The 24,877-nt window shown below is 44.0% G+C and overlaps 1 long non-coding RNA gene across 3 annotated transcripts; it reads right to left on the bottom strand.

Annotated features, from left to right (window-relative positions):
• Positions 1–24,877, bottom strand: LOC142498037 (uncharacterized). 3 transcript variants are annotated; one of them, XR_012802367.1, is made up of 6 exons: positions 24,491–24,877; positions 24,037–24,122; positions 6,893–7,055; positions 6,133–6,257; positions 3,322–3,479; positions 1–543 (listed from the first exon to the last, which is right to left on the bottom strand). It is a non-coding gene; the product is annotated as an uncharacterized LOC142498037 (long non-coding RNA). The 3 variants fall into 3 exon arrangements; XR_012802366.1 differs by lacking the exon at positions 6,133–6,257 and having other exon boundaries at positions 3,322–3,484; XR_012802368.1 differs by lacking the exon at positions 6,133–6,257 and having other exon boundaries at positions 3,322–3,484; positions 6,893–7,050.

Raw genomic sequence — 24,877 nt, 5'->3', positions numbered from 1 at the left:
TTTGAATTAATCTAATTTATTTGAAGCCAAAACACAACGTTTCGACCCGTAGGTCTTTTTCAAGTGAAATCAAGTGGCATAATATCAAAGTCTTGTGTAGTCCCTTTTATAACCCCCATCTTCCCACAATGCCCTCTGTTAATCATCCATGATGGATTGCAAATGTGTTGATTCAACTAATGTCCCCAAGACATCACATATCATTCCCTTTGTTGTCCGGCTTCATCACGCGCATTGTCGTCATCATAAATTCCATGAGGGGGCATCCGGATGATCCGGTCCTTTCACGCTTTCCTCCTTGCTTTATGAGTCGCATCCGGCTCCTCCGTGAGTTGCATGTCATTCATCCAATTGCTTCGGTCTGCTGACATCATCACGCAGTGCAGTGCCATGTCTGATTCCATATCCGGGCATCCGGTCAATCCGATACTCAATCTTTGTCCATGGGAGTCCTCCTCTGACGTCAACGGTTCCTCCTGCCTTGGCGAGGCATACTTTGTTTACGTCTGACATCCTTGTGGTAAACTTAATTTCATCCGCAAGCTTCTCATCCAGGTGCATAGAAAATAGAGAAAGGGGTCTGAATCAGCACTATGTGTAATAACAGTCCTAAGCATAAACATTAAAACTTAACTGTGTGTAGTGAAATAAATAAAAGAAATGGAAGCTTTCTCTTTTATAGAACACATTACATCATTTAAATGAGTAAATCATGTATTGCAATGTCTCAGATAGTAACCAACCTTTTGAGCCCAAATTATTGCAGGCAGTGCAGCAACCTAAAAAGCTGAAAATTGTCTAAGAAACAACTCAGCGATAGGAAATCGAAAACCCATTAGGGTGTACTGTGTCCAAAGTGTAAATCCAATAGGACTCTCTTTTTCCCCACTCTTTTTTTTTTATTGGAAAAATATAACCAAGGATACAGAGTTGTCATGTGCACATGACCGAAATTGTGACAGAGAGTTTCCAATAAACATTTTAACATTTTAACATATAGAGAAAAATGGGGGGAGGGGACAGACATATGGGATAGAGAGGTGGGAGGGGGGGAAAGGGGGGCCCTTACGACTTGGACCTAGGCCAGCCCCGGGGGTCAGGGCTCCAGCCAAGTTTTTTGGAACTGCGGCAATTTTTTATGGAGTATTGTTGTGCGTCTCTCCATAGTCATAACTGTGCTGATCCTTTTAACAACTGTGTCTCTAGTTGGGGCTTTTATTTGCTTCCAAGCCGCTGTGGCCGAGCATCTGGCAGCTGTGAAAATCGAGGAGATCAGTCTGCCCATTGACGTGGGGATGTTTTCAATAAATTTACCTAGCACGAAGGGCAATAAGGCTCTCTTTGGAGTAATAAAACATCTTTGTCTTTTCCTCGTCTTGATATTCGGCCATGTTCAATGCCCATGAGTTTTAACGAGGATACCGTGTGATTAAAATCAGTACAACGTTTTATTAAATCTGTTTCCTCAGCACAATGGCTTATTTTGCTTTTATGTTCTATAATCCTCGTTTTGAGCACCCTGATCATCTTCCCTATATAGCATAGTCCACAGGGACATTTAATCATATAAATAATGTTAGTAGTGGTACAGGTTTTACGTTATTTGATCTTAAATGCTTTTCCACTTCTGGGATGGTGAAATTGATCCCCTGTATTCAAACTGTTGCATACACTGCAGCTATAGCATTTATAACAACCTGCCTTAGGCGTGCTTGGAAATGCGGAGTAGAGTAATAATTTTTATTATCAACCCTAATAAAAATATCTTGGAGATTTTCAGCTCTTTTATGGGCAAATCTAGGATAGTCCTTACAAATTTTATTCAGCAGTATAAATAAGCACAGTACAGTATATAGCCTGGAGCAGTGGTTCCCAATCCTCATAAACACCCAGTTTTAAGGATATCCCTGATTAAGCACAGGTGTCTCAATCAAAATGGTTGAGCCACCGATGCTGAAGCATGGATATCATTACAACCTGACTTGTTGGATGTTCTCAAGGACTGGAGTGGGGGGCCACTGGCCTAGAGGAATCTGCATTTAAGAAACAAGAAAAGACTGCAGACTGTGTACTGAGCGTTGACGGCTGGGCTCATCCCCAGCTTACCATAGAAATCGCGCTATGCGCATTACATTGTTTCCGGTTTCAGGAAAGTATTTAAATTGTAACAACCATATCAATGATAAGACACTCTTTGATAAAGTGCTACTATAGAGTGAAACGCATTAGAGTATGCATCTGTACACCTCCATGTTGTCTGTCCATTAATAAAAGTTATTTTTTAACTACTGGAATTGCTTAGCCCCAGATTTTTGGAACTGCTGTGCTCCGTTTTTTCTCCATTTGGATTTCCCTCTCCTGAGGGAGTGGGCTGGTGTGGTGTGGAGATGAAAAGTCTATTTTGGTGGTGTATTGGAACAAAGAAAGGCACAGGAGAGTGTTATGATGAGCACATATTTCCGTAAAGCTGGTGGTGATTATTACCCTTTTGGTATCTGTCTTTGTTGGCACAAACATTCCGCTGTGTGTGTCACCGATATTAGGCAATGTCTACTGCTGTGTCAGTAAAGCAATGAATTCCCTAATTAATGATTAAGTAATCCCATATCCTGGAGCAATCTCCCTTCCCAACACAAATATTCAGGCAGTGATAATATGGATAATCAAGCAGTAAAGGGAATACACAAAGTGTTCTCGCTGGTGATATCTTGCGTGTGGACACGGTAGTGGGAACAGTAAATCTTTCTACATCTGTACTTCTAAAATAGCTCTTAAGTTTTACCCAGATTTTGGGGTGGGGAGGGGGAGGTTACCAATGACACAACTGCTCTATTCCTTTCTCTTTGTTGTACCATACAGTATTTAAGAGAGTTGTTTGTGAATCTTATTACAGACTATTGTGCAGGGTTGATGTTACCTTAGATATGTCAGATTTTTAGTAACCAATAAAAGTCACATTTCACACCCAGTGTTTATAATAGCTCCAAGCGTTCTACAATGCATGCTAGTTTGTTATTATGAATCTTTCTGTCTCTTGTTCATATCATACCAATATTGCTTGACATGAGGAAGAGCCTATAACTCTCAAAACACACATAACATACACACACATATTTTATATGTATATATACACATACACATATACACACATTTTATAGGTATTGTGACATAGTCCAAAGATGTTAGGCAGCTTTCTGCCCCATTTTAGAGCAGAAAGTGCAGGAATAGTTACAAATGATCCGTTCCACAGCTTCCCATTAACTCAGGCAGCTGGATGGAAAATCCAGACCACAGATTACCATGGCTCTAGTTCTCCCTTACCTGCTCTTCTAATCACTTGCACAGGTATTTAGAGCAGAGAGGTTTTGCATTTCTCTCTCTCTCTCCTTGGAGCCTGGGGGCTGGGGGTGTCGCTGCTCCCCTGCATCCAGTATCGGGGTTGACGGCCACTCCACGTATCACAGTACCAGAGGATTTGCCTGGACTCCACGAACAGATAAGACAAAACAAATGGTTACTGCTGTTGCTAAAAGACTGTGCTGTATCTAAGTGACCCTAAATGAGAGAGCATTGTTTTAAGCTGGGGAACCAGGTTAGTTGGCCAGCAGCTGTTAGAGAGACTGATTCTATGTGTAGTTAGATCCCTGAAAGGGATAGGATTTTGTTTATATAATTTGGTTTCTTTTTACTTGAAATAACAGTGTGGGAAATACTGTAACAATGAAATGAGTGAACTGCTGAATGAAAGTATCTGAGTACCTCTAACCTACACATGTTAAAGCTGCAGTACCTTACTTGGATGAAAATAAAGCAGGCAGAAGCCTGAGTTAAGCAGCTTAATACTTTGCATGATCCTGTTTTTGTATTAAATAACCCTAGAAGACTGTGTCGGGAAGAACCCAGACAGACGTCAGCACTACAAAAGAGGGGCGTTTGTCACATATGGTGGAGAATGCAGGCAGACACTAAAAAGTCTGTGGGTTTGCAAATAAATGCGGGGGTTTAAAATGGCCGCCGAGCTGAACTAAAGTACAGATGCTATGAGTGAAGTCTGTCCCACTGTGTATATCAGTTGTGCTTCTAGCATACACAGAGAATGTGCGAAGTGTGGATGCAATAGCACCCTGAACCCAAACAGAAAACCAAAATGTTTTGCTGAAAAAGAAGAAAAAAAAAAAAAATTGCATCTAGCAAGTGCTGTTTGTAAAGCTAATGCCTTTTGCTGAAGTGAGTGAATTTGCAGCTAGCAAGTGCTGTATGCAAGTTGCTGAAGTGAGTGAAATTGCAGCTAGCAAATTGTCCCTGCCGGGTTTCTAAAATGGCCGACGTGAAATGTTTGTTGTGTAATGTACGTAACCATACAAAACAGTGTCCCTTCAGGCCATACTATGATCACGACCCTGGAGGAGAGCCGTACCCACAGATGAATTTAGTATGCGGGGCCTGTCGTGAAGTAGGTCACATGGAAGATGTGTGCCCCAAAATTTTCAAAGACAAACAGCTGCAAAAGCAAGCAACGCCCTGTGAGTGCAAGCAAGATGTGGAAGCTGATAACAGTGAGTGTGTGCCCAGTACCACTGATATCTCTGGAGCTAATAAAGCAAAAAGAAAGAAAACTGTTCCTCAAGTCACAGGGGAAGTGAACGAGCCACTTGAACCTGCACTGTCAGGACATGCGTCAGAAAGGCGCTGAGATGAGCAACAGCCCATAGGGCCTGGCGCAATCGTCCCAGGAATGACGACACGCCTAGAGATGACAAAGGCTACTGCTACCATCATAGGCAGAGAGCCAAGCGAATCAAAGAAAACAAGAACTGACTGGAAACTATGCTATGAGATGTCCCAGAAAGATGTGCAAAACTTCATCACAGAGTTAGGGGTTTCTCGGCAAGAGGCTAGCGCGCTTAAAGCAGAGCTGGAACTCTCACGCCATGAGGTCTACGCTCGCAGCACAGAGCTGTGTACATTGAAGGAAACCTATGAGAATACCCTGAGTAATTTAGAGACTGTAAAAAGAGAGAATGTAAGTCTGACACAGAAAAATTCAGACTTGACTGACCAGATCAGTGAAGGTGATGAGAAGCTTCACCAAGCAGAAAAAGTGGAGAAGCAATTGATCCAGGAAAAGTTAGAAATGCAGGAAGCACTGCAGAATACAGAATCAGCGGCGATCCAGGCGACACAAACTGCAGAGCTCCAAAAAATGGAGGCGCTGATGCAAACCCAGAGCAAGCACCAGATAGAGGTGAAGACCCTGAGGGAGGTCTGGCACGATCAGGTTGAAGAGCTGCAGAAGCAGATGGCTGAGCGCGAGATACAGTGCGCCAAGAGAGAGGAGATCTCCGTCCGTCAGGTGGTCTGCCTGACATTGCGCTATGAAAGCGAGATGGCCGATATCTACAAGCAGCTGGACCACACGGCAAATGAGGGGGCCCGGCTGCAGCTGGAGCTGGACAAGACCCAGAAGGAGCACCTGCAGCTGCAGGTCAAGAATAGAGAAAATGAAACAGAGTTAAACCTCGCTCTGAAACAGATGACGGACATGGGAGAAGCGGCTAAAGTGGTTCAGTCGGGCTATCAATCCTACCTCCTAACCAAGCAAGCTGTACGTTCCTATACGTGTATCTTCAATGCTGTTGCAATATTACGATTTGCTATAAAGATGAAGTTGGAGAAAGAGATTCCAAGGCTAAAAGAGACACGGTCACAAAAGGAGACCAGGGAACGTAAACTCAATGCCCTCACTGATGACAAAGAGGAAGGAGAAAGAATTGACTTTGATTGTGCTGCTGTTAGCCAGAAACAGATAGGCACCCTCCTGAGAATATTCTCCCTGATCTGGGATTCAAAAATCCAGATCCTCAATTTCATTTACGTTGTCCAGAAGATTATCAAACTAGTGGACACACCCAGGACACCACAGAAGATGTTTTAGCCAAGTGGGTGGCAGTTCCTGAAAACACAAACTTGTTGACAGATCCTGATGACGTGGTTAATATGGACTACGTTTGTACAGAGGCAACTAGGTCTCCAAAACCCAAAGGCCTGGTAATGGCCACAAAAGGGAAATCAAAGATTGAAAAGAAAAAACAACGAAGGTTAACACGGCGCCTGAATAGTTCCATATCTCACCAATCTGGACCACACTGTGGAGCCAAGGAGAATCCGGTCCAAGGGTCTCATCAGAAGCTAAAGAAACAGTCCAGTCATTTGCAGGTTGCAGCGGGCTATGAAATAAAGTCAAAGGATGCAATAGACTGGAAGTAAAAAAAAAAAAAAAAAAAATAAATAAAATAATGTTTGGGGGAACTGACCGATTTTTTTTTTTTTTTATTACACGTGTGGACTATGTCACGGACACTTAACTTTGCAAATAAGCATTTTGTCAATATTACAATGTTATATTGGTTCTCTGTGTTGAAAATGTAGCTAAACTATAAATTAATATACAGGGTTGATGGCCCTTAAGATTACAAGGCTGTAGTATAAGGAAAAAAAAAATATTGGTTGCTTACAATATGGAAAAAAAAAAAAAAAAAAAATATGTTTGCCAAGTATAGTCTCTTATGACGAAACCTATTGTCCATAATTGCCGTGGAAAAAGTTCATATTCGTGTCATGTGAATACTTAATGTTGTACTGAGGAGTTAGCTCAAGTATTTCAGGTAGGACGCTCACCCCAGTGAGGTCCATGGCCGCTCACTCCAGTAGGTGTGAGCTGGGGAGGGGGATATGTGACATAGTCCAAAGATGTTAGGCAGCTTTCTGCCCCATTTTAGAGCAGAAAGTGCAGGAATAGTTACAAATGATCCGTTCCACAGCTTCCCATTAACTCAGGCAGCTGGATGGAAAATCCAGACCACAGATTACCATGGCTCTAGTTCTCCCTCACCTGCTCTTCTAATCACTTGCACAGGTATTTAGAGCAGAGAGGTTTTGCATTTCTCTCTCTCTCTCCTTGGAGCCTGGGGGCTGGGGGTGTCGCTGCTCCCCTGCATCCAGTATCGGGGTTGACGGCCACTCCACGTATCACAGTACCAGAGGATTTGCCTGGACTCCACGAACAGATAAGACAAAACAAATGGTTACTGCTGTTGCTAAAAGACTGTGCTGTATCTAAGTGACCCTAAATGAGAGAGCATTGTTTTAAGCTGGGGAACCAGGTTAGTTGGCCAGCAGCTGTTAGAGAGACTGATTCTATGTGTAGTTAGATCCCTGAAAGGGATAGGATTTTGTTTATATAATTTGGTTTCTTTTTACTTGAAATAACAGTGTGGGAAATACTGTAACAATGAAATGAGTGAACTGCTGAATGAAAGTATCTGAGTACCTCTAACCTACACATGTTAAAGCTGCAGTACCTTACTTGGATGAAAATAAAGCAGGCAGAAGCCTGAGTTAAGCAGCTTAATACTTTGCATGATCCTGTTTTTGTATTAAATAACCCTAGAAGACTGTGTCGGGAAGAACCCAGACAGACGTCAGCACTACAAAAGAGGGGCGTTTGTCACAGTATATATACACACACACACACACACACACATATAGTGATGTCTCAGTCAGGCTGCAGGATCTTTTGTTCCAGATTAAAGGCAGGAAACTTATAATTTGCTGAACATGGTTTATTTAGAGCAGCGTTTCCCAAACTTTTTTTTCCGTGACCCGTTTATTTTTTAACTTCTCCTTCGTGACCCACTAAAAATGTTATCGCCTATAGGTATAATAAAACAGTTATGAATGTCCATACAGATGTCATATATTCTCCCAATCCCCTCTATTCTCTCCCCCCCCCCGTCCTCTATCTGACCTGCACAGACGCACACAGTCACTGACCTACAGACACTCACACAGACAGACCAACACATATACTGACCACGCACAGACACAGCCACTGCTGACCTGCACAGACACACAGCCACTGACACACACACACACACACACAGCCACTGACACACACACACACGCAGCCACTGACATACACACATACACACACGCGCGCGCGCAGCCACTGACACACACGCAGCCACTGACACACACATACATGCAGCCACTGACACACACGCACACACAGACACTGATACACACACACACACACACACAGACACTGATACACACACAGCCACTGATACACACACACACACACACGCAGCCACTGACACACACGCAGCCACACACACACACACACACACATACACACACACACACACACACACACACACACACACACAGACACAGACACTGATACACACACACACAGACACACACTGATACTGATACACACACACACAGACACACACTGATACTGATACACACACACACACACTGATATACACACACATACTGATACACACACACACAGACACTGATACACACACACAGACACTGATACACACACACACAGCCACTGATACACACACACTGATACACACACACACTGATATTGATACACACACACACTGATACACACACACTGATATTGATACACAAACACACAGCCACTGATACACACACACACAGCCACTGATACACACGCAAACACTCTCCCCTATACACACACAGACACACACAGTGAATTACAGACAGCGACGGATGTCAGTGACTGGAGGGGCGGGGGGCGGGGGAGAGAGGAAAGGACGGCGATCCAAGCAGGCGGCTCCACCGCCTTCCTCTGCCCGCCAGCGACCGCGCAGCCACCATTGCCCGCCACCGCGCCCATCTCCCGCACCAACTGACTGGGTGGGTGGGTGACAGTGACTGGGTGGGTGACAGTGGCTGGGTGACAGTGACTGGGTGTCAGTGACTGGGTGGGAGACAGTGACTGGGTGGGTGGGAGACAGTGACTGGGTGGGAGACAGTGACTGGGTGGGAGACAGTGACTGGGTGGGAGACAGTGACTGGGTGGGAGACAGTAACTGGGTGGGAGACAGTGACTGGGTGGGAGACAGTGACTGGGTGGGAGACAGTGACTGGGTGGGAGACAGTGACTGGGTGGGAGACAGTGACTGGGTGGGAGACAGTGACTGGGTGGGTGACAGTGACTGGGTGGGTGACAGTGACTGGGTGGGAGACAGTGACTGGGTGGGAGACAGTGACTGGGTGGGAGACAGTGACTGGGTGGGAGATAGTGACTGGGTGACAGTGACTGGGTGGGTGACAGTGACTGGGTGGGTGACAGTGACTGGGTGGGTGACAGTGACTGGGTGGGTGACAGTGACTGGGTGGGAGACAGTGACTGGGTGGGTGACAGTGACTGGGTGGGAGGGAGACAGTGACTGGGTGACAGTGACTGGGTGGGTGACAGTGACTGGGTGGGTGACAGTGACTGGGTGGGTGACAGTGACTGGGTGGGTGACAGTGACTGGGTGGGAGACAGTGACTGGGTGGGAGACAGTGACTGGGTGGGAGACAGTGACTGGGTGGGTGACAGTGACTGGGTGGGTGACAGTGACTGGGTGGGAGACAGTGACTGGGTGGGAGACAGTGACTGGGTGGGAGACAGTGACTGAGTGGGAGATAGTGACTGGGTGGGTGACAGTGACTGGGTGGGTGACAGTGACTGGGTGGGTGACAGTGACTGGGTGGGTGACAGTGACTGGGTGGGTGACAGTGACTGGGTGGGTGACAGTGACTGGGTGGGTGACGGTGACTGGGTGGGTGACAGTGACTGGGTGGGTGACAGTGACTGGGTGGGTGACAGTGACTGGGTGGGTGAGAGTGACTGGGTGGGTGACAGTGACTGGGTGGGTGACAGTGACTGGGTGGGTGACAGTGACTGGGTGGGAGACAGTGACTGGGTGGGAGACAGTGACTGGGTGGGAGACAGTGACTGGGTGGGAGACAGTGACTGGGTGGGAGACAGTGACTGGGTAGGTGACAGTGACTGGGTAGGTGACAGTGACTGGGTGGGAGAGAGTGACTGGGTGGGAGAGAGTGACTGGGTGGGTGACAGTGACTGGGTGGGAGACAGTGACTGGGTGGGAGACAGTGACTGGGTGGGAGACAGTGACTGGGTGGGAGACAGTGACTGGGTGGGAGAGAGTGACTGGGTGGGAGACAGTGACTGGGTAGGTGACAGTGACTGGGTAGGTGACAGTGACTGGGTGGGAGAGAGTGACTGGGTGGGAGAGAGTGACTGGGTGGGGTGACTTACCTTGCCGCCGGATGCTTTCCCCTTCTGCCCCCGATATCCCCGCGGCAGTTGCCCGGGACAGGAGGTGGGGCCACGGGAGGTGAGCTCGGGGGGAGCGCGGGAAGCTGGCCGTGAGGGGAAGCGGGCTGCAGTAGGAGCTGGTACTTCCTCCTCCGTCCCACGTAATGTGCGGGCCGCAGAGGAGCTGGGAGTTCCTCCTCCTCCGTTGGGAGCAGGGGGGAGCCCCTGCTTGCCCTGCATATGCGCGGGGGAATCGCCGCCATTTTTTTTAACTTGATGGGGCACCGCGCGGCCAGCCTCGCTGCGACCCGGTGATTTTGGTTCCATGGCCCGGTGCCGGGTCGCGACCCACCATTTGGGAAACGCTGATTTAGAGGGTTAATTTAGGATACAAATAAACAAAAGACCTACAGTAACTCCACTCTGGAGTCCTGACTAATACATCTTAGTCCCTAACTAACAGTGGGAGAACTAACTACTTTCCCCACTTTGACCCCTGTAACTGTGGACAGACCGCAGTTCCCTAATATATATATACTTACTTAAGTTATTGTGAGTAAAAAAAGTGACAAAAACCCTCCACAGCAAAGCATATAGCAAATGGGACTACAACTGTATGCTCATTTGCATGTCTTAGGCAGGTCTGCAACCCCGCCTTTCACCATTATCACCCAGCACACAGCACTTCCACTGCAGCAAGGGATTCTGGGAAATGACATGCAAATGAGCACACAGTGCCACTTTTTGCTTCAAAAACCATTTTTAACTTAACTGAGTATGGTACACCCCATCCTCATTGCTTCATTGCATAGCCAGTTAACCAACCCCACACTGAGGAGACCCATTAAGGTCGAAACGGCTGTCAGTGGGTGGGTTTTCTGGCTATGCATCTTAACCCAGGCTTTGCTCAAAGCTGTGACCATGCAGCAAGCTTAAGCCTATAGGGAACCATGTTAAAAATGGTTTTTGACGCAAAAAGTGGTACTGTGTGCTCATTTGCATGTCATTTCCCTGAATCCCTTGCTGCAGTGGAAGTGCTGTGTGCTGGGTGATAATGGTGAAAGGCGGGGTTGCAGACCTGCCTAAGACATGCAAATGAGCATACAGTTGTATTCCCATTTGCTATATATATATAATCAGTCCAAATGAAAAAAATAAATATCACCAAACATTACAGTACACTGCCTCATTTATCTCCTCACAATTAAATGTGATTTTCCTACAAATTCATCCAAAAAGGTATAACCAAAAACAACTAAGGAAACATAATATAAATTAGCATAAAGTGAATTGTGGGCTTAATAATTACAGGCAGTCCTCGTTTTACAACGCTTCGTTTATGTGTATATAATATATATATATACTATCTAATATTATATTATACATTATATTATATATTATAGGCTAAAGCTGTAAAATTCCGGGCATTACTGAAATCCCTGCCCTCTGATTGGTCAGAATTCCGGGCATTATTCATTCAGTAATGCCCGCAATTTTTGACAACTTGCCAACTCACCTCAAAGCAGAGAAGCAGGGGCTCGCGCTGGGAAAAAAACCGGCAAGTTTAAAACTTAACTGCAGCAGCCCTGCTCCTCTCCTCTCTGAGCACATTGAACACGGCAGCCTCTCTCTCCCCCTCTCTCCCCCTCCCTCTCTGACAGCTTGCTAGTGCTGTCAGGCGCTGCTGTGTCCCAACTCGTAACTTTGTTGTTTGCAACAAAGTAATACAGTATCTCTCATCACATCTATTGCCTGTGCCACTAAGGTAATTTGTATTTCTTTGTATCTACAGTAGTTGTACTTAATATCACAGTCCCCCCACATCTCCATTCCCCCCAATTCTCCCCCTCACCCCTTTTCTCCCCTCAACTCTCTCTCCCCCCTCACCTCTTGCTCCCCCCTCACCTCTCTCTTCCCCCCTCACATCTCTCACCTCTCACCCTCACCTCTCCCCTCCAACACTTCTCTCTCCCCTCCACCACTTCTCTCTTCCCCCCTCCTTCACTTCTCTTTCACCTCTCTTCCCCTCATTCACCTATCTTGCCCCCTTAGTTGAATTGGAGGGGGGGGAGGAGAGAGAGACTGCAAAGAAGTAAGTAGCGGTGCAGTGCTGGGTGTGGGGGTGTAGAGGTGCTGTGTTGTGCTGTGTTGTGTGTAGAGCTGGGGGGGGAGAGTGCAAAGTTTAGTAAGTGGTTGCATTTTTTATTGTGGCTGCAGTGTGTGTGTGTGTGTGTTGTGCTGTTGTATGTGTAGCAGCAGTTTGTGTGAGTGTAGAGCTGATGTGTGTGTGTGGGTGTGTGTGTATATACAGTAGCGACCAACTTTATTCTAACTTGGCTAGCTCCGCGAATTTCGGAATATCCCGGTTATGTGCGGTTTTGTGTCGTTTTCTCCCGGGGTGTATTGCGTTATTTTCGCGGCTGTGATTTAAGCATTTTATTCCCGCTGGCTGCAATACTGCAATGCCGTGTAAAAACGCATGGGGGCGTTTGCGAGCTGTAGTCTTTGAAGCCGAGAAATTCATGAATTGTAATGCAGTATATACTGTATATATACAGTATATACTGTATAACAACAACCCCTATAACCCCTAACATACACATACAGTACTGTATATGCACATCAATGATACTATAGGCCGTCCCCTGCCGAGATGTTTTTTCAGCAGAGAGAGAACCGCTGCTCTCACTGCGCAAACATCGGCACTATTGTTTTTATTGTGGGTACTGGGGGTGGGGGGGGGGGGTTCCCCAACGGTATGTGGGTAGGCCTCCCTTGTGGGTAGTGGGTTAGGGGGGTTAGGCCTCACGGGATGAGGGGTTAGTGTGGGAGGGTATGTAGGCATCCCGAGTGGTGGGTGAGGGTGGGTTAACCCTTTAATGACTGTAGCGGTTAATAACCGCTATGGTGATTAAGGGGTTAGGGGACATTACTTTGGATGTTTTAATTTTTGTGTCTGTTTTGCAGAAGCGGAGTGGCCATGGCCAGGATGGGGGGGGTAACGGTATGTGGGTAGTGGGTGAGGGTGGTTAGACCTCACAGTATGCACATCGGGTCCCCCCCCCCCTCCCCACATTTACATAAACTGCACTCACAGCAACACAGGCAGGGAGATTTAACAGACACAATAGGGGGAGGAGGCTTTATACAGATTACACCCAAGGCAGGGAGATTTAACAGAAACATTAGGGGGGAGGGGGCTTTACACAGATCACAGTCAAGGAGGTGGGGCTATAACCCACTCCCCCTCCCCATATTTACATAAACTGCACTCACAGCAACACAGGCAGGGAGATTTAACAGACATAATAGGGGGAGGGGGCTTTATACAGATTACACTCAAGGCAGGGAGATTTAACAGAAACATTATTGGGGAGGGGGCTTTATACAGATTACACTGAAGGCAGGGAGATACAGGGGATGTACTGTACTGTATGTTGTTTATTGCAATGCTTCAATGTGTGTACAGTATAATGTTTTTTACAATTAGATAGATGTAATCCTTGGTATTGTACGGGTTAGCCTTGGTTTTAAATTTTGTTTTCTGGTTGGTACTTATATATTGATTTTTGTTTACTTGATTGGTTAAAATAGTTGACTTGTTTGGAGTACAGTATTTGTATTTAGCTTGCAATGATATTGTTCACATTCATTTGCAGAATGTATATGGTGCATAGATTTTATGCATCATAAATACAATGTAAATGCAATGTATTGATTGGAATGTGAGTTTTTTCATTGGCATTTGATGATTTAGATTGTAAGATCAGTTAGGTTTATTAAAGGAAATTCATTGTAATGTAGTGTGTCTGAATGGAGAAGTGTTATTTGTAGTACAGTATGGTTTTGATAACCCTTCTACATTTATTTGTATATTGGTTCATCATGTGTGTGTATATACTGTATATATATAGATATATTATATATATATATATATATATATATATATATATATATATATATATATATATATATATATATAAATATATATATATATATATATATTATATATATATATATATATATATATATATACATATTTATATATATGTATAGGGATTGTTGTTATATATATACTGTATATATGTATATATATATATATATATATATATATATATATATATATATATATATATATATATATATATATATATATATATATATATATATATATATAGTTAAGTTATGGTGAGTAAAAAAAGTGACAAAAACCCTCCACAGGAAAGCAAATATGCAAATATAACTGTATGCTCATCTGCATGTCTTAGGCAGGTCTGCAACCCCGCCTTTCCCCATTATCACCCAGCATACAGCACTTCCACTGCAGCAAGGGATTCTGGGAAATGACATGCAAATGAGCACACAGTGTCACTTTTTGCCTCAATAACCATTTTTAACATGGTTCCCTATAGGCTTAAGCTTGCTGCATGGTCACAGCTTTGAGCACAGCCAGGGTTAAGGTGCATACCCAGAAAACCACCCACAGACAGCCGTTTCGACCTTGATGGGTCTCATCAGTGTGGGGTTGATTTTGTATATATATATACATATATATTTATTTATATTCATGTATTTATTTATTTATTTAGATTTATTATGGGGCTGCTGTGCGTGAATTTGTTTTATTGTGGGTAGCGGGGGTGGGTGAAGGGGATATTTGGCCCTTGGTGTGAGTTTAGGACTTGCGGGGTGGTTGCGGGTGCACTTAACCCCTTCACGAACGTAGCAGTTAATACTGCTACGGTCGTGAAGGGGTTAAGTGCACCCGCTACCCCCCTGCAAGCCCTAAACAACCACCATTGGGGCTAATACCCCCTTCACCCACCCCCGCTACCCACAATAAAAAAAATTCACACACAGCAGCAGCACAATTAATAAATAAATCTAAATAAATAAATAAATACATGAATAGAAATAAATACATTTAAAATACATTTTTATTCATAGTGTAGATGTGCAGGGGGTCTCCGGAGCTGAACCGCTTTGGTTTTAGGTCTGGGGACCCCCTGCTTCCCGAGATATAGGCCCCTTTAGGGGGTGCCGGTATCCCTCTGCATGGTTTACATGCCGCGGTCACGTGATCGGGACCTTTAAATGCAGAGGGATACCGGCACCTCATAAAGGGGGCTGTATCTCGGGGAGCAGGGGGTCGCCGGACCAGAAACCAACGCGCTTCAGCTCCGGAGACCCCCTGCACATCTACACTATGAATAAAAATGTATTTTAAATGTATTTATTTATATTCATGTATTTATTTATTTATTTAGATTTATTTATTTATTTTTTGGGCGGCTGCTGTGTGTGAATTTTTTTATTGTGGGTAGCGGGGGTGGGTGAAGGGGATATTAGCCCCAACGATGGTTGTTTAGGGCTTGCGGGGGGGTAGCGGGAGGGGTTAACCCCTTCATGACCGTAGCGGTATTAACTGCTACGGCCGTGAAGGGGTTAAGTGCACCCGAAACCCCCCCGCAAGTCCTAAACTCACACCAAGGGCCAAATACCCCCTTCACCCACCCCCGCTACCCACAATAAAGCGGGCACGGTGGGTTAACCCCTTCATTGCCTTAGCGGCTATCAGCTATGGTAATGAAGCAGCATTTCTGTATATTTAATAATATTGTGCAGGAGCAGGGGGTCCCCTGAGTTTTGATTTGTGGCTCGGGGAACTCCCTGCTCACTGTACAATATTATTAAAAATACAGTCATGCTGCTTCGTTACCATAGCACATAGCCGCAAAGGTAAGGAACGAGTGTTTATTTATATATGTGTTTTATTTATACTGTACATGTGCAGAGGGTCTCCGGAGCAGAAACGTTTTGGTTTTAGGTCCGGGGACCCCCTGCTCTCCGAGATACAGCCCCCTTTATGAGGTGCCGGTATCCCTCTGCATTTAAAGGTCTCGATCACGTGACCGCGGCATGTAAACCATGCAGAGGGATACCGGCACCCCCTAAAGGGGCCTGTATCTCGGGAAGCAGGGGGTCCCCGGACCTGAAACCAACGCGGTTCAGCTCCGGAGACCCCCTGCACATCTACACTATGAATAAAAATGTATTTTAAATAATTTTTAATGTGCCAATGTTTGCGCAGAGAGAGCAGCGGTTCTCTCTCTGCTACAAACACATCTCGCCCCCGCCGGCCTATAGTATCATTGATGTGCATACAGTATACAGTACTGTATGTGTACAGTACTGTATGTTAGGGGTTATAGGGGTTGTTGTTATACAGTATATATATATATATATATATATATATATATATATATATATACTGTATAAATATATATACTGCATTACAATTCATGAATTTATGCCATCTGGCGTACACGCGAAGCATTGCAGCCTAGTAAATCCTGAACCATTATCAATTAACACATCAACCGCGCGTCAGCCAGGCATGACCCCTGGCTGGGACCGTGGCATGCTCCGGGTGAACAGCGTTGCTTTCCAGGAACATGCCAGGGACAAACCGGTGATTTGTTAGAATAAAGTGTGCCGCAGCTGTAGAGCTACTGTTTGTGTGTGTGTGTGTGTGTGTGTGTGTGTGTGTGTGTGTGTGTGTGTGTGTGTGTGTGTGTGTGTGTGTGTGTGTGTGTGTGTGTGTACACAGAGGAGGCGGCAGTGTGTGATATAGATATCTGCAGTGTAAGAGTATATAGAGATGGTTTCGTGTATTTACCATTTTATTTTAATAAAAAAATCTATTTAACTATACAAAAGTGTCTATTATTTATGAAATAAGCCTACATTTAGCCTATAATAGTAATAATCCCCTCAGAACAGGGCATTACTGGCCAATAATGCCCTGGCTGGGTTAAAGTCCCTCAGCTTCGCCTCGGGCCTTCAACTCTTCCAGCCAGGGCATTATTGGCCAGTAATGCCCTATTCTTCAGGGATTATTACTTAAATATTATATGTATATACACTATATAATTGATGTGTGTGCTGCATATCTTATTGCCTGCATAAAATATTTGGTGTATTTCAGTGTTAAAAATGCCTTCAGGAACGGAACCTTTCATTTAAACAGTGTTCCTATGGGAAAAAATGTTTCGCTTTAAGACGTTTCGCTATCCAACACCATTTTGAGTGACGCATTGTGTCGGATAACTGAGGACTGCCTGTATTAACAATCCTTAATATAATGATAATTTATAATTAAGAACATAGAAATACATAGACATACATAGAAACCTTTCCAGCACTGAACAGTTTAAGGCCGGGATTGACTATGCGCCAATGCTGGGTATTGCACCACAATCCATCCTTAACTGCTATTGACTTGGGTGCTATAACATGCATTAGTGAATCTCCCCATAAGAGTGAGCTTGTGCTTTCCAAGTTTTCTTCTCTATTCTGCATGTGTTCCCTGAGCGCCATCTCTTGGTGAAAACAAATAACACATAAGCATTAATCTCTTAGATAAAACAGCAAATCATTTGCTTATAAGGGTTCAATGTAAAAATGGATTGCAGGCAAAAGGTGACACATTGTGTGCACATTTGCACGTCATTTCCCAGAATCCCTTGCTGCAATGGAAGCACTGTATGCGAGGTGATAATGGTGCAAGGCAGGGTTGCAGAACTGTCTAAGGCATGTGAATGTGCTCACAAGTGATATTCTTTTTTGGTTAAATATAAAGGCACATATTTGTGTAATCGAACCCAGATATCATTCAGTGAGTGAATTTATGTAATAATCTTAACAGAACCCAGTGCACTCCAATGCTAGAAATCAAGTGGCTTGTTGTCTTCACGGTACTGTAACAAAACTGTAACCTTGGTACAACAGAAGGGATCTAAATTCTTTCCCTAGATGAAATAATGCAAATGTTGCAATTATCTTATAAATGACAAATACTACACTGGGACACAAGGAAGCTTAACAGCCGTGCAATGTTTTCTGTTGTCTGTGATGTACTGTATGTATGTGACAGGCTTGCCTATCAACACCTATAAATGTGACAACTTATTTTCCTGAGGAGCGCAGAACGCAATCTTTCAGGAAGAAAAACAAGGAAGAGGACTCCTTTTAAGTTCCATCATCAGTGACAGAGCGATCACGTAAATGAGAGTCCTGGAGGGGTGTGACAGTGCAGTGACCCCTCTACTGCTCAAAGTGTGAAAATACCAAGATGACGACCAAAAGTAAGATTGGATGATGAAATTAGGAAATTTGTTGGAGCAATGTGGAGAAGAGAGACTTGCAACCACAATACCTAGAAGATCATTGGGGAGGCCTTCATCCAATAGGGTTGAATGTGATGATATATATATATATCATCATGTAACACGGTATAGCTCCTGGCCACTGGGGCGCTTATGAAACTCCTTAGCCTTACCCTGAGGGGACTGTGGTGGCAATGTTGGAGGCAGAGTAAGGCCGTGATTATACCAGAAATCACAGCTTCAAAACAAAGCAATAGAATCCAAAGAAAGTGCACATACCAATCGCGACGGTGGTACCGCGACGTACTGCAAAGCTTCTGTCTCTTGAAGAGATCTGAGAATTTGTTTTTCACAGACGACAGCTGCATCATGTGATTGCCTCGGGCCAACAACAATGGACGCCTTTTCACTCAACACCATGAAAGAGGAACAAAGGGAATGGACACCAAAATCAAATAAAAAATCCCAAAAAATCTATCCTTATGGTAAGTCACACGGATATATCTAGCGTGGACACGGATTCCTAAGATGGAATGGATAGACCATCTGTTTCTTTCTCTAAGATTGACCACTTTACAAGAGACACTTCTGAGCAAGGATCGAAGGATAAACGATGTTCAAATACATCTCGTGAGGAGGAGGCCAGGTCCGCGTTCTCAACACCATCCGGTTCACAGTCAAAAACCGGAAGAGGCTAAGACGCGAAAAGAAAAACAGGCTGACTAAGCGATCAGGAAAGAGGAAGAAATACTCATGAATCCTTTAGTTAACAATGTTATTAATATTTTAGACACTGTGTTAACACCTCAACAGTTGTTAAATAAGGGACTAAATTTTGCACCTTACAAAAAATTCAATCTATTTAACACTGTAATAGATCTTCAGAAATGTAGCCGTAAGCTAGCATTGAAGGAACTTTACTCCCAGCAAACCATTGATTCAGGTACCCCAGATAATATCTCTGAAAATGTGATGAATATGGATGTGAAATTTAACACATTCAAAGATTCCACTTTCTTACTAGATATGGAGTCTCTATATCAAGAAAATAGCAAGGAGATCTTTAATTTAGATACTACTCCTTTTTTGGTCATATTGATTCAGGCCTCAAGAAAAAATCTGCATTTATACCAAGTTGTTCTAGGGGCCCCTTTATTTCTGCTTTTGAGGCATTAGTAGAAAGAGATCTCAGGATACTGGCAGATAGGTTCTCCTTCACAATTCCCACTTTTGACAATTTGTCCAGGGAAGAACGAGTAAGTCTAAAAACCTTAAGAGAGGATGACTCAATAATAATAAAGAATGCAGACAAAGGGAGTGCAATTGTCATTCAGTCTGCCTCCAATTATAGAGCTGAAGCTTTGAGGCAGCTGAATGACCAGATATTCTATACCAAATTGAAAAAAGATCCTACGAGTGTGTAACAGGGGACTTATCCCTGTTCACATATGTGCCTCTAATCCAGCAGTGTGGTAGTTGACTGCTGGTAGGCAATTAACTAACACCACCTGGCTGATTACAGATGCTAGAAAAAGCCTGCCTCTGAGACAGGAAGGGAGATTCCTTAGTCCACAACTGGGCTGAACCAAGGAAGGACAGATGTCTTGAGCGGCAAGCTGACAACAAGACAAAGGGGACAAGATTCTAAACTTGGAGCCTGACATTGCCTTAGCACACAAGGGTGCAGATCAAAGAGAGCAGAGAAGCTTCCGCTACAGCAACCCAGCTAACAGATAAGACTTTTCTTATAAGACTATTATCTATGTCTATCTATGTATATAAATACCTCTATGATTTGGGCTGGTGAATCGTTGGGCTAACCACGCAGTTAAAGAGAACTGGATCACAAGTGTATATATACTCCAGAGTGGAGCAGATTTTGTTTGCTGATTTACATGTTTGCTGTGTTTAAAGCAACAGGCCTTATTTTAATTTCACCTTAAAACAGTCTCCATTGCGTACCGCTTGTCAGGAATCCACTCCTGGCTTTGGCTGGAGCCCATCCATCCGGAGCTTTGCAGGTTCCAGACAAACTATTCCCTGCTTCTGCAATCACCTGCCTCCTGCTGCCTCCTGTGCAGCTCTGGCCTGATTGGCCTCCTGTGCTATTTAGTGCCTGCCCCGCCCTCAGGAAGTTGCTGGACATAGACTTTGCAATCCAAGTTGCAAGTGACTGTGCTTGTCACAGACTCCCTGTTTGGCCTACTAGGCCTCATTGTGCCTGGTATCCTGCTTACAGTCCCCTGCTTCACCAGGCCTTCTTGCTTAGTATCCCCGGCGCTGCTTCCCTTGTTCCTGGCAGACTTCGCCGCCGCACTGAAGCAGCTACGCTGGTGTCCCCAGTGTTTCCTGTGGCGTGTCTGCACCCCTGGTTCCTGTGGCCTTCCTGTTGGCAGTTCCTGTTCCCAGTGGTCTCCACCACTCTCGGCTGTACCCAACTAGGGGGTGCCGTTCTGTGCTGTAGCACTGGATTCTGCAGTTCCTGTTCCTATCCCTGAAGTACCTTCACCCAAGATTTCCTGTTGATGAACTCGGCTTGTTTCCTCGACCACCGCTCCTGTGCCGCCTGCCTTTACCCCTGCCTGGATAACGTTAACCCTATTTTCTCCAATCCTGACCTGGCTGTGTCTGATTACGGAATCCGCACTCCGGACCTGACTCTGTGGCTTAAGGTCGGTGCTTATACTGTACATCCCCACCTCAGCCCCGCGGTCCGGTACCAGTTTGTGGCAAGCACGTACGTTACACCTCTGAACACGTCTCTTACAGAGTGCTACAGGGGGACCTACAGGGTCTATTGGAACTTGGGAATACCCTATATGTACTTAGTACAAAAGAGTTTAATTATCTGAATTGTTTACATCCCATCGTGCCTGTGTTCCACCATCTCCCAAAGATCCAATGGGAACTTAAGCATTTTTTGACTTACAGTAATAAATCAGTTTTTTGTTCAGATCTATACCCATTAATTCCTCTACAGTTATTATTTTCATTAGATATGTTGACTTATTCATATACAGTATAATGTAGATCTATCACTTAATGTCATTTATATGTTACATATATGTGGGATATACATTATTTATATTATGTTTCCATTTATCCAATATTGCTATGTGTTTACTATTTAAAGAAATATTTATTTTTGTCTATTAGAACTATGATTTTGTATTGACTTTGTTTATAATATATCAGTATTTTTTGAGTACATATTAAATACGTTTTTTATTAGATGTTTTTCTATTAGATTAGTAAACATCTTTTTAGTTTGTTTTTTATATGTCCATTAAAGCTGCAGTTCAGTCTTTTTTTTTTTTTTAATTTTTTTTTTTACTTCAATAGTTTCATGTGGGCAATCTCTAATTACCTAAAGAACTGTATAGCTGCAGGTCAATTCGTTCTCCATGTATTGATAGGCGAAATTTGGTGACATAATTAGTGAAGGGATCTGTTTTTCTTCTGCTTCTGTCTCTCAGTGGAAGCTCATGAATATTCATGAGCACTCCTGCACTGACATGTGCTAGAGGGAGGGCAGGGCTGACAAAGGGGTGTGCCAGGGCTTGTGACAGGACATGAAGGGGCAGTGCCTTAGCAAATGGCTGTTAAAATAGAATACAAGAAAATTGGTCTTTCAAAGTTGTTTTTTTTAAACTACAGAACTGATTTATTAAAAAAAAACACACATGCAGGATATTGACTGAACTGCAGCTTTAATCCTTTACCTGGTTAATTAACATCATACTTAGTAACCTGATGCATGCTCTAGGGGATTTGCTGAGAATGTAATTAATTCTATACATCAGCTGTTACAACAGGGGAGTTTTTCTACAACCAGGTTCTGTGTATCCTGACAGAACACTTTTTGATAAAGCGCCGTGCGTGAAACATGTCAGAGTACCTGTCAGGACTTTGTCTGTATGTTCTTTTAACTTAATAAATCTTTGAACATTTTCTACTTGTCCTACGTTACATTGGGGTAGCTGTGCTCCGGTTCCTGTATGGATCTCTAAGCATGCTGATTATTTACCTAGTAGCACGCCCTGCTGGAAACACTGCATGCAGGCTTGTATATTTTTACTATGATGCTGCCATCCGGTGTGCTATTTCACTCAGCTAGGGATTCATGCCGCATTGGAGTTACTAAGAGTCCTTACAGTGACTGCTCCTGTCCTTATACGTTACACCTACCTTTGGGAACTCCAAGATGAATCCGCCCTTTTGATTGGGGATTGTATGCTCACTGGAGTCTTCAGACGTCTGCCCAGCGGTTTGTTAAGTGCTGATGCCCCAACGCCTGTTTCCGGGATCCCCTTAGTGAGGTTGTCTGCTTTGTGGTGGTCTGTGGTCTGCCTGAGCTGCAGAGAGCACATATGCTGGAGATCTTGGACTCCTGCCCGGTGACTTCTCCCATACTGGCACTATGATATCTGCCACTGGGACCCCCCGAGTGAAGGTGCCTGCTCCACGGTGGTTTGTGGTATACCGAGCCACAAAATATCCACCTGGTGGTCCGCTAGTAATAACTTGCAACATCATTGTGCTGAAGGTGATCAGCCAGTTGTATTACAGCCACATTGTTTCATCTTATCAGGGACAAGACTTACAAGCTTATACGGGACTCATTTATCACTTTGACTGTGTTTCCTAGCTCTACACCCCTTCTACATTTTTTTGAGCACCGGATCAAGGGGCTATTTATAGTCCATTATCACATATATTCCTCAGAATTCAGACTGAAGCCTCACTGTGAGTCCTGTAAATAGGTTTGTGTATAGTTAGATGTATTAAGGATGTCCTGTCACCATTTCTTGTTTTCAGTTAAGGAAAGTGCCTTATATAGTTAATGCCTAAAGTAATGGCCCAATATTGTTCTCATTCAGGACAAGGGGTGAGCATGTGCTCAGCATGGTGTTCTCTGAGTAGTAGCTCAGGAGCATAACCTGTTCACCCACGCCGGAAGGTCCTATGTAAAGTCCTGATCCAATATGCATAGATGAGGTGGCAGTACACAGAGGAATAGGATACTGATCCCCGAAGACAGGGTGTATTCCCACCATAGTCCCACTTGAGATGGGGCACGAGTGACACTATGCAGGAGATTGCCAATGTAACTATTACTAAGGGAAACAAGCATAAGTACCTACTGTATGCAACATAAGAGTGAGAGCTACCAGGGGTAGAAGCATAGAGTAACCATAGTGTTTGCCACCAGCTACTGTCTGCAGTGAAGTCTGTTTTGTATGGCAATCATTAATAAATCTCTTGTTTGAACTATAAAGGTTCATGGTGTCCATCATTATCCTATCTGTATATTAATACCAAGCCTGCAATGAACAGGCATGAACAGGTATGAAAGACTGAGCACAGCCATGTATATTCTGTATATTCAACTCTATGTAAACTCCTTTAGAGCTGGTTAAACTAACTACTATGAACAATTACTTACAATTGGGTTAACAAAAAATTCATCAGTCCCTTAAACATCACTGGCATTAGTTCACTAGGAGCCATTGCCCTTTTAGGCTTCAATACAAAAATGGTTTCCAACGCTAAGACATTACTCAATGGCGATAAATGATTGGGATGTGATAGCACAAATCGCAGCTCACTGAATCTCAGCCTTCGTCATGTTCTAAAGACAAGATTAACATTTCCATCAAATCAATTACTAAAAATATAAAATGTTTTAATAAATATTTTTAAGATGGTTACACTTACTTCAATTGTTGAGTACAGTGGAGTTATGTTGCAACTGAATTTCTTCACCCTAATTACCTTTGTCTGTATCGTGCTGAAGCCATGCTCTATAAATAATTTACAGATCATAAATCATTTACAGCGGCTTCCAAACACAAAGAATGGAGTGAGTAGCTATGCGTTTATTAATTCTGACAAGAAGCGCAATTACTTGTTTGCAAGACATACAGTAAGTAAAATAAAAATACAAACTGGATTACCAAAACTAAGCTACAATTCTTATTCTTATCTAGGCACATTTTGTAAATGTATAATTTTTTTATACGTGTTATACTTCAGACATCTTGCACCGAGTCCCATTACTTTGCCAAATATTTAAGTGTATTTTAACTTGCATATAAGTGTAACACATGTACCCCCCCCCCTCTGAGAGATACACTGCTAGTTACTGTCTCTGTGTAGTGCTGAGGCATACCTGTTGGTCCAGGAGAGCTGAGTGGATCTGCGATGTAGTGGAGATCAGGACAGGCTTGTGATGTCATTTGGTTCGGTGTCAGCGCCTCCAGCTTCAGTGGGTATCCTGGAAGTACCAGGAGCAGTTCCCTCTGAAACACTCTCCCTTACACCTCCTCACTGAATCCGTCCAGGTAGGTATATGATAGAACAGGGACTTTATTGCATCACTGCATAGATCTTACATCAGTGGTTACAGGGTCTCAGAAGATCCCAGGCTTCTGGAGGATGCATGCTCTCTTTGACTCTGGAGCCTTAGATCTTGCAGACCAGTCAGCCTTGTGGTCTGTCTGGCCTCTCACACTCACAGGAGGGGAGGTGAGGGAACTCACGTCCACTCCTTGCAAAG

The sequence above is a fragment of the Ascaphus truei genome, chromosome 1, assembly GCF_040206685.1.
Source record: "Ascaphus truei isolate aAscTru1 chromosome 1, aAscTru1.hap1, whole genome shotgun sequence".
In the NCBI taxonomy this organism is placed as follows: Eukaryota; Metazoa; Chordata; class Amphibia; order Anura; family Ascaphidae; genus Ascaphus; species Ascaphus truei.
The sequence above is the reverse complement of the archived record's forward strand: the minus strand, read 5'-3'. Positions and strand labels throughout refer to the sequence as shown.